This window comes from Haemaphysalis longicornis, unplaced genomic scaffold, assembly GCF_048455015.1.
Source record: "Haemaphysalis longicornis isolate Haplotype H1 unplaced genomic scaffold, Haemaphysalis longicornis Haplotype H1 scaffold_1, whole genome shotgun sequence".
Classification (NCBI taxonomy): domain Eukaryota; kingdom Metazoa; phylum Arthropoda; class Arachnida; order Ixodida; family Ixodidae; genus Haemaphysalis; species Haemaphysalis longicornis.
The window spans coordinates 298,379,589-298,389,824 of NW_027526203.1; positions in this window are offsets into that span (position 1 = coordinate 298,379,589).

Below are 10,236 nucleotides of genomic sequence, written 5' to 3' on the forward strand. Positions count from 1 at the left end.
TGCGCGGCTTTGAATTTTCACCCTCGCATCGTTACTGACCTCATTTGGGCTCGTGCAGTGTGCTTGACTGTGGCAAGAGCGATGTCATATCGTCGGTTGCAGATTTTTCAGCCCAAGAGCCATCATGACTGCAAGAAGCTCGCTATCCTCACTTAGATTAACGTTTTCTCGAATTGCTCAAATTCGGCTATTACAGCTAGATTAATTATAGCTTGGTCAATTATTCGTAAAAAATTCGGTACTTATAGCTCGAGGATTCACGCTACATTCATCCTAAGCATTGGCTGAAAATTATTGAGGGAGTTAATGTTGCGAAAGCATTTAATCCGTACCATAGCAGAAACATTAAATGGAGGGAGGTCTATTGAACAGGCTGGTACAGGAACGATTGAAATTCATCCGCCTGGAAACCCTTGGGGGTTTCCAAACGTTGATACGTTCACTTCAAACGGCCAAATGTTAATTTCAAAAGTTCAAATGTTCAATTCATTTGCGCGTTCGAAGTGTTGAAGGCACAGAACTCCCACGAAAGCATGTCGAGGTGGAAGTTTAGCGTGCGCGCACACATAATTTTAACTTTGTTTTCAAGGCCTTGCAGGTACAAAGTATCCTTCGGACTTTGAACTTACTCTTTGTTGTATACTTTACTGGAGAACGAATAAAATGTTTAATAGTTCTGTCTATAATACTTTGGTGAACGGGAAGTAATGCGGTTTACTCGGGCGCATTTAGCTTCAAAAGCCTCACTTGGTATACTATTTCTCCAATTGATGTGATATTTGCTGTAACGTTGTACGATATAAACGAAATACTATTTCAAACATGTTCATGTCGGTGCGAACTGGCCCAGGTTTTTAAATCTAAAGCATTAGTCAACTACGTTGGTCGAAAATCCGGTGTGCATGTCTCCCAAAATGACCGACGGACGGCACATAAAGTTCCCTAATGCTCGAGCGGTACATACAAGTTATGAATTCTCGAAAGGACACCACACTTCTCAAGGAAGCTTCTATAAACAATATCCCTAGTTCAGGCAAATGCTACGCTCGCTGGGATTCGAACCAGGGCCCTCTGGAATGCGAAGCGAGCATGGCACCCCCGGACCCCCACAGCCCTGCGAGCTTAGTTGACTAAAGGTAGATGAGGTGAACGGGATGTGGCTTTCGACTTAGAAATGTGCGTTAGAAGCGTGCACTCAGTACTTCAGGAGAAATGTGAGCATGGTTAGTTTGGTGAGTAGCAAAGTATGTTCCCGCTAATAACGTATACGTAGGCCAGGCCTGTCACATATAGAAACCCAAAGGAGAAGAGCTTTGCAAAAGGAAAATGGTGGTGGTGGTGGTGGTGGTGATGATGATGATGATGATGATGGCGGTGGTGATGATGATTATGATGATTATGATGATGATGATGATGATGATGATGATGATGATGATGATGATGATGATGATGATGATGATGACGACGACGACGACGGTGGTGGGGTGGGGGTGGTTTTGGCGGTGATGAGAGGGCACAATGCGTACCACTGGGCAGGTTCCACTTTAAGCACCCCGTCCTTTCCCCGCGTATAGAATGAACGCTCCACCTTCCACGTGACACATGTTCGACAAATTTCACGGGTGAGATGCATGCGGCGATGGACCCTAAACCCTCGAGCTGAACCCTCGGAACAGACAACCGTTTTTTTGTGGAGTGCATGCCGTCTAGCTCATACGAAAGCCAGCGTTTTATATACTGCAGGGGCAACCGCAAGGAATTTCTAAATAAACAGGCGGAAATAATTTTAATTTGGCACTAAAACTTCTGAGGTCTGAAAGGTGGCGACACGTAGTGTCTAAACGCGGCACTATGTTACGTGCCCCAATGACTCCTTCGTTTTCAATGCACGATTCAAAAACCTCATGAATGAATAGGAAAGGTTGCCCATTATTGTTGTTTTAGCCGGGGACAAGTTTTTAAATGCCTTTTTTAATCTCGCGTGCAGTTAAAAGTGCGTTGCCGCACGGCTCACAGTCGCGGTTGCCAGCACGTATGGCTGATAGATCTAAAAATTCAGATTCCAAAGTTCTAAGCCTGCGCTATCAGCAAAGCCGTTTCGGGTTAAGGTGTTTAAGTTATGTTCTTTCGTTTGGGATAAAGAAAATATGCTCGACAAAAATCGGTCGTCTGTACCTTTTAGGGCATCTCTGGTTCCACAATTCAATGCTAATGATATCGCGTTCACTGCGTCATACGGAGTTCTTTGGTGTCCACGAGTAAGTTTTTTTGAGTAAGCACTATGATGTTCGACTTTGATGCTTGACACTACCGGGAGCTAAGCTTGTTTGGCTTTGGAAGGCCCCAAGTTTGTAACCTGGTTTTTAAAGACCGGATGTTTATTATTATTAGATATACTACTTATTATTCTAATTAATAGCGTACTGTTCAAATGCAGTTTACCCTGCAGCTGTGTCCAGGGAAATGCGTAACGAAAATGCGCAACGGTGAAAAGCAATGGGGTAAGCGTTGAAGGAGGGGTTGTGGGCAGTGTTTGTGGAGAAAAAAGACTAAGTGCCCATAAAAAATAAAAAAAGAACAAGTTAAAAAAAATCAAGTATTCACCTTTAGCATTTACAGCTTCACCTTTTCCCACTTAACACTGTACACCCCTAACAAAACCAGTGGCCACTCAGGCCTCCTGGATGCTAAACTGTTACAACGAAACGAATGAATTGCCCCAATGATGAGTTTCACGATACGATTTACGTCGAAAGATGTGGTGTACGCAATGGCATTGGGAATGCAAGCTCGACGCTGAGCACTTCACAATGCAACAGCTCAGATAGCATTTTTTTAGCCGCGGAATCGTTACTTGTGAATTCCGATCCCTCAGATACACTTATTAATCATTCAGGTGCGTTGCTAGAGAAATACAAAATATTCGGCAACGCATATGATTCGTGTGCTTGATCAATGTCGAAATGACGGCGGATTGTAGAGCATGTTGCGTTATAACCAGTGTTTCTAAAACCTGCGCAGGATTACGGCGACGCATCGTGTTAATTTAAGCATGACGACCGCTGCCGCGGAGCATTTGGCAACCCACAGGAAGCCACTGGAACTCCGGTATCCCGGCCCCCCGGCCAGCGCGCGTGCTAGCAAACCTGCGCGCCGTTCAGCAGGCACGCTGTTGGGCACGATGTCAGACACGATGTCAGACCAGCACGCTCGTGAAAACAATGACACCTCATATTTATTAATGTCGCCGTAAAACACTTTAACCTGGCAGAAAGTGGAGGCGAAAGAAATCGCGCTTGTTATGAGTTGATAAATGCGAAAGCATTAATGTCGTAATAAACGCCACTCAGTGTTCGATTGAACAACGCGGTGAGCTCTGGCTCTCCGGTATGGCATTGGACGCGTATTCCGCAGGCCCAGCTTTAGGTTGAAGTCCTATCCGTGGAACACGCTTTCCTCCGCTGTATTTTTTTTTCCTTTATCTTCCGAACTGTTCAGTGAAGACATCTATGTCAACGCCAAAAAATGGAGTACTTAATTCCTTTACGTCTTCCTTGGCGTCTTTGACTCTAATATATATATATATATATATATATATATATATATATATATATATATATATATATATATATATATATATATATATATATATATATATATATATTAAGACGTAGAAATTAAGATGAAGAAATGCACGTGGGCCGTTGCAAGGGGCGGCAGAAAGTTAGATGGGCAGATGAGATCAAGAAGTTTGCGGGGATAAATTGGTCGCAGTTACCACAGGACCGCGATAATTGGAGTATAATGGGAGAGGCCTTTGCCCTGCAGTGGGCATACATAGGCTGGTGATGATGATGATATATGTGGTTTGTGCGGTTGAACGCACCGACGCTACAAAGGTGATGAGGCGCGCCGTAGTGGAGGGCTCCGGATTAATTTTGACCACCTGGGGATCTTTAACGTGCGGCGAAATCTCGTGCACACGGGCGTTTTTGCTTTTTGCCTCCATCAGAAGAGCGGCAGCCGCGGCCGGGTATCGAACCCTATATATATATATATATATATATATCGAAAGGCGTGGGTTCGGTCCCCACTCTGGGCGCGTGTTTTTCTTTCTTTCTTTCTTCTGTATATTTAAAAAAATGTTTACCTCATTAACCGTAGTGAAAAAGAAAAAGAGCCTAACCACACCCCTATGCCTCCTTTGGCGTTGTAGACTGCTGACCTATCTTTCTGTATATATATATATATATATATATATATATATATATATATATATATATATATATATATATATAGTAAGAAACCTCGGTAACAGTAACGGCGGAGGGTTTATAAGAACATAAGTTGGCGGGTTGGGGTGAGGGAACCCGCCAACTTATAAACCCTCCGCTGTTACTGTTACCGAGGTTTCTTACTTTATATATATATATATATATATATATATATATATATATATATATATATATATATATATATATATATATATATATATATATATATATATATAGCCCTGTTCCATGTATGTGGGAAGATGTACAACATAATCGCCAACAACCACCCGCTCTTTCTATGTTGAGTGAACTCATTGATCTCAAAGGTTGGCCACTTGAACGATAAAAGCACCACTAGGAAGTCCAATCGTCCCCGCCGCCGACCATCTACCGACACCGGTATATAACTGTACAGAGCGATACGCGCGATGACATTAAAGGGACAGACAACCGATTTTTGTCGAGTATATATTCTCTATCCCAAATGAAAGGGCATCACTTAAAGCACCTTGACGAGAAACGGTTTTGCTGATAACGCCCTAGAACTTTTTAAATCGAATTTTTTTTATCTACGAGTCGTATGTGTCCCTCCCAAAACTAATGCTGGCAACCATGACATAGAGTATCTGGGCAACATACTTTTGTCTGTATGCGAAATAAAAAACAATATTTAAAAACTTGTTCCCAGCTAAAAAAGTTTGAATCGCAGACTTTCCTGTTTCTGTGTGTGTTTTTTTAATGCAACGGTCTATTTTGCCCGAATGCGCCATCTGTTGGGATAGACGATAGGTAGAAACTGGCTTCACGTTGTGGAGGCGGGAAGTTCGATTCTCCCCGGGCGCGACGTTTTTTTTTTTTTTTTTTTAAGCTGCCGTTGGCGTATTTGGAAACTGAAATCAAATATTTTGGCAGAACAAACGCCTCTGCCTCAGGCAGAATCGTCAAAGCTCCTTCACTGGGCCTGTTTACTGAACGCTGCCGTTGATTCTGGGCATGGAGGCTCAGTTAGCCACACTGAGAGCAACCCAGCGGCGGCGGGCGGCGTGTCTCAAAAAATTTCAAAATAATGCTAAAAAATACATATACAATTTAAGCTTTTATAAATACATGTGTTAAAAGGTTTCCAATACTTAAATAAACATTTAGGCAGTTACAGTAGCTGCTAGGTTTGCAGGTCACGTGACAGGCACACATATTGTAGTGCCAAGTTTCGACACTACGAACCGCCACCCTTCCGTTTTCAGGAAGTTTGCTGCCAAATTAAAATTACTTCCGCCAGTTTGTTTAGAAATTGCTTGTGGTTACCGGGCTATATAAAACGCTGGCTTTCATATGAGCTAGAGAACATATACGCGACAAAAATCGGTTGTCTGTCCCTTTAACAGAACGATGACGCGGCAGAGTTTTTTCCGCACAAAACGCAGCAGACGGACGATGACGGAGCAGCGGCGCGCGCCGAGCAACACCCGCTCTGCGTGCGCGTCGCGGAACTCCATGCGTCGCGGCGGGTGGCGCCAACACCGCTCCTGGCGGTGCAAGCAGCCTCTTTTAACAGCGGCGGCCAAAAACTCGAACAAAGACAGGCTGGTTGTGTCAGTGTGGCGGCGCATGCGCAGATAGAAGCTATCTCGAACCAAGTGTCACCGATAGGCGTCGTCTATGCCATCCGCGGCACCCCGCTCTACTGTTATGGACAAGTGTGTTGCCGTTTGTACGTCGAAGTTTGCATGGCTGATAAGCCGGTCTAGACGGAGCCGGAAATTCTTTGTGCTGGCCGGTACTATAGGTACTCATTGGTATAGTTGGTATTGATTGGTACGACCTGTACATTTTATGTTAGCAGTTGCGGGTCGCACTGCGAGCGAAGCGAAGCTGTCGAGGTTAGGGATTAAATTTAGCACCACTTGACGAAGCATGCCGTCCCTACCCAGCGATCTTCTGCACGTTGGCTCTCATTGTCGCCGCCTTCTATGGGCAGGCCGCTAATTTCTAAATCCTGTCGTGCTTCAAAGTAAGAGCAAGTGACCTTTACGCAAACTAAAGGTTATTAGGTGTGACGCAATCTTTTCCGCCAAAGGATGATAATACGTCATTGCTTTGCAGCCAATCACAAAGAGAGTGCAACCTTTAGCGTTGCCCACGCGATATTTTTGTGCAACAGCAAATGAAAAGTGCATCGACGTCTTTTGTTGATTGATTGATTGATTGATTGTGGGGTTTAACGCGCCGACGCAACGCAGGCGATGAGGCGCGCCGTAGTGGAGGGCTCCGGATTGATTTTGACCACCTGGGGATCTTTATCGTGCGCCGAAATCTCGTACACACGGGCATTATTGCTTTTCGCCTCCATCAGAAAAGCGGCCGCCGAGGCCGGGAATCGAACCCGCGACCTCGTGCTCAGCAGCGCAACTCCTTAGCTACTGAGCCACCGCGGCGGGTATCGACGTCTTTTGTGTCGGCCGCGTAATATTCGATGCCAGCCATGCATGTGATGCAATGGAAGACCAAGAAACGTAAATCTTAGAGCCGGTGCCGTGAAACCACATGAAACATCAAATACGCGAATACACACGCACCCATTTCGTCACTCGGAAGAGCGTGACAGAGCTGAGAACCAACCAGAAAACGCTTCAGGTCGAAATGTCGAATTCACGTGATATTCCCAAAGTCCAGTAAAGGGTTCCAGCGCCCTCGTTAAAAATGAGGACTACCAGGAAATTCTGGGCTAGAGGGTATCGGCAACAGTCAGTAAGCGAGTCCCAACGTGGACCGCACCGATGCCGAAAATATGGGAGGTGGTTCAATGTTACGTTGCACAAGGTTATATTTTGCAGGACATGCGCAGTGCACACGTGTGTGAACCGGATTTTCTCCGCCGACTGAACGTGTTGTGGGCGGGCGACGTTCTTCAGTGATGAAAATGGGGCGTGCTTGCGCATATCTTGGGAGGAACGGTCTGCTCTTTGTTGAGGCCTGGTTGAGTCAGAGGGGAAAACCTTCTTTTGCGTATGACGAGCTGCGACGTGTTTTCCTTCGTTGCGAAACCCCGTTCCAGAGCGGCGTTTCGTGCCAATCTCCTATGTGTGATTGCTAGCGAGCCTGTATCTTCGTGGCCAGGATATGCAGGAGAGAGTAATTTTAATGTAAGGAAAGAAAACACCGAGAGGTCGGCCTGAAAATGCAAACTCGGTTTTGGACTCTGTGTGAAGGAATGGGAAAAAAGCGGTGGAGTAATGATGAGAGATATTATTATTATTATACCAGTGAGATTAAGGTAGGTTATATACAAAAGATGAATGCCTATTATGTTCAGCAGTCCACCATGACGGGGCCTGCGCTACAGTCTGTATTTGCAAAAATGTCACGAATGACCTGAACGCCTTGATCGCACACTGTGGGTCTGGCCAGGGTCCTAGCAAGACGATATCTAGTTTTGGTGAAAAAAATTTTGTCTCTTGACAAAAATAGAGCAACATTCAACCAGTCACCGCTATAGCGACAACATTCCTTCAAACAAACCTTGAAAACACACATATGAGGCCTTTTGCACCCCTGTTGTTTTTCAGATCTACAGAAACTTATAAAATTTAACGTGCGGAAAGAGTGAATAAGTACAAGTCTTTATTTTGTTCAGTTTGCTGCAACTTCGATCACAAACATAAGAAACTCAATCTCGGACGGCATAGAATAAATACTCTAAATTTGTTTGCCACCTCGTCAGGTTAGTTGATTTGAGGGAAAGAACTGATTTGTTCGTGAAGGAATAAATAGACAACCAGCAGATCTCCCCTTAATTATATGCTGACGTTTTTCTTCGTGAACCGCGGACTGAAGCCAACCGCCAAACTACGCGCCAGAAGGCTCCACCGGGCTATTCACTGCTATCTGCCAGCCTTGAAAATTGGTTCCCAGGCAACGTCATCGTAAACGCCACTCTGGCTGCTTTTATTGGCAGGATACACCTTTCTTCGTGTAAACTACACCGACGAGAATCGAGCAGTCAACGATTCTTTCGAACTGACTGCGAACTTGGCTTGGAGCCACAGCTTGCCGGACACGTTTCCCATGTGAATAATATGACTATTGAGCTTGATTTTGTTGTTGTTTAGGGTATCCCTAGTTCATTTTCATTCTCCGGCGCACTTTTGATGCCCATTTCGTCAAGCTGTTTCGAAGGCACAGAGACAATCCTAAGACAGATGCGCTTCAAGAAAGGTGAAGCTAACTATGCACCGTTTCTCTTCTAATTTGCATAATATCAAGACTGCTGGTGTCGGGGGCTCAGGGGCTAAAGCGTTGTGCTGCTGAACACGAGGACGCGGGTTTGATCCCGGCTACGGCGGCGGCCATTTTTGTCTCGGAGACGAAAACTGAAGACGCTTGTGCGTTCAATTTCGTCGTACGACAGAGATCTTGGAATTAATCCGTATAGTCTTCCACTACGGTGCGCTTCGCAGCCCAGGTGCAGCTTTTGTTTGTAAAATCACCCCAAATTCATCTTTCTCTTTCAAGATCTGGGGCGGTATTCTGAAGCTTCGTCCGTTTTGGGTCGGTTTCAAAAGCGTCCGTTTTGAGCGAGCCCTTATTGGCTAAAAGCGAAAACCTCGGTGTGACGCGACGCAAGCACGGCGGAGCAACTGCGTTGAGCCTCGGCTTCACGGAGCAGACGATTCGGATCAGACGATTTTGGCAGTTCTGATATGAATGCACCGGTCATAGCCTTGTCTTTGGCTCGACGGGGCAACAGGAGAGCAAAAAATAGTTTTGACCAGTTCGAAATGCCTGCAGAAACATTCCGACTCTCGAAGAGAACTGTGCAGTAACTGTGCGACGAGCTGCGCGACGAACTTGGCCGGCGGCAGCGCGCGCGTCCCGTGTCGAGGGCCAAGTGGCATGCGCCCTTCGTTTTAGATGCGAAGGCATCTCATTCACCCGCCTTGTCCCTGCTTCCGGCGTCGGCGTCGTCGTCGTTGGCGTCCGCCCCTCCCCCATTCTCCTCGCCGCGCGAGCTGCGCTCTCCGCCGCTCACCCCCTCTCCTCTCCGATAGCGAACACTCTCTCGCGAGGGGCATTGGATTGGATTCGATTGGATTGGCTTGGATTGGCTTGGCTTGGCTTGGATTGGATTGGATTTGGATTGGATTGGATTAAAGTGAATTGTGTTGGATTGTGTTGCGCCATAGCCGCGTCAGGCGCACTGGCGCCGGCGCGTCCCCTCACCGTTATGCGCGCTATAAAACGCGGTGCCTGCGCCGCTCCGCTGCATCGTTCCAGCGCCGTTCCTCCGCTGTCCAACGCTGCAACGTGAACCCCCTATGCGTCGCATCTACACAGGGGTTCCCGCGAGGGGAGGTGGGAGTTTTTTTTTTATGGTAGAAGCACCTTAGGGGCTGTCGGCGTCTTCTGTCGTCTCATGTAGTAACGTTACCGGGACACTCGTTTTCGTGCGCCTCGCGGTAAAAAGTTTCATCTAGATGGGAAAAAACGCGTACTAACAGAACACTCCGGGACACTCGTTTTCCAACGCTTCGCGCTACTTCTCAACCTACTCCTTAGCATGCTGCAGCGTGGGACAAAAAGACAACTTACGACCAGTTTGTCTCTCACTTAGTTGCTTAAATCTGGTTGAAAGCAAGAGGTGGCGCCACCGCCTCAGCAAGCGCGGGATTGCTCCTACCATCGGCGCTTCTCCGGTGCCCAATCAGCGTGCTCCGTGTGGCAAGAAAGAGAATATCAATCTTTGAATAAGCTTATAGTCTGCATGATTCTCTCCTCCCTATGTTTCCCGTTAGTGGAGATGGCCGAGGATTTTTTAGGGGTGAAACGCCTTAGGGGCTCGGTCTTTCGGCGTTTCATGTAGTCACGGTACACTAAACAATTGGACACTCGTTTTCCAAAGAGTCGCGCGAGAACGCTTCATGCTTCAAAGACACGAGACTGTTACAGCAAAGCTGTATGTCTC